The sequence below is a fragment of the Numida meleagris genome, chromosome 2 (genome assembly GCF_002078875.1).
Source record: "Numida meleagris isolate 19003 breed g44 Domestic line chromosome 2, NumMel1.0, whole genome shotgun sequence".
NCBI classification, from domain to species: Eukaryota; Metazoa; Chordata; class Aves; order Galliformes; family Numididae; genus Numida; species Numida meleagris.
In genome coordinates this window covers 82878907-82879493 of record NC_034410.1, presented here as the reverse complement: position 1 = coordinate 82879493, position 587 = coordinate 82878907, and positions in this window count along the sequence as shown.

Genomic DNA, 587 nt, shown 5'->3' with positions numbered 1-587 from the left:
AACCCCAGTAAACTCTGGAGGCAACGCTTTTTCCGCGGGACCTCGTCCTGTTGGTTGTTTCCTTAACAACGGCGATCTCAAAGGCAATGCGGGAGCCTCTCCCCGCCGCACCTGAGAATGTTTGCACACAAACCCCGGACGGCGGTGCCGGGGCTGCCTCGCTCCGCCCTCTAGGCACGGGGGCTGTCCTCCTAGCGCCCCGTTCGCTGGGCAGGTATCGGGGCGGGGGGGGGGCACAGCGGCAGCTCCTCAGGGCCGCCCCGCGGCCCCTCAGGTGAAGCCCGGGACGCCCCCGCCTCGTGCCGTTCCTCTTCCCTCCCTCCTCTACCGGCCAGGGGCAGCCACCGCGCAGGCGCCGCCCCGACGGCCGGAGCGAGCGTCCCAGAGTCCGCGGCAGCCGCTGGCGGAGCGGCGTAGCGACTGCGACGCTTCGTCCCGCCGCGCTGCACTTCGGAGCCGCGGCCGGTGGCGTTGCGCGGCAGAGCCTGAGCTAGCGGCGGGCCCAGGGCGAGCGGCGCCGGCCCCGGGGCCGCTGCCACAGGTGGTGCCCTCCGGTCGCCCGCCTCAGCAGCTCCCCCTGCCCGCGG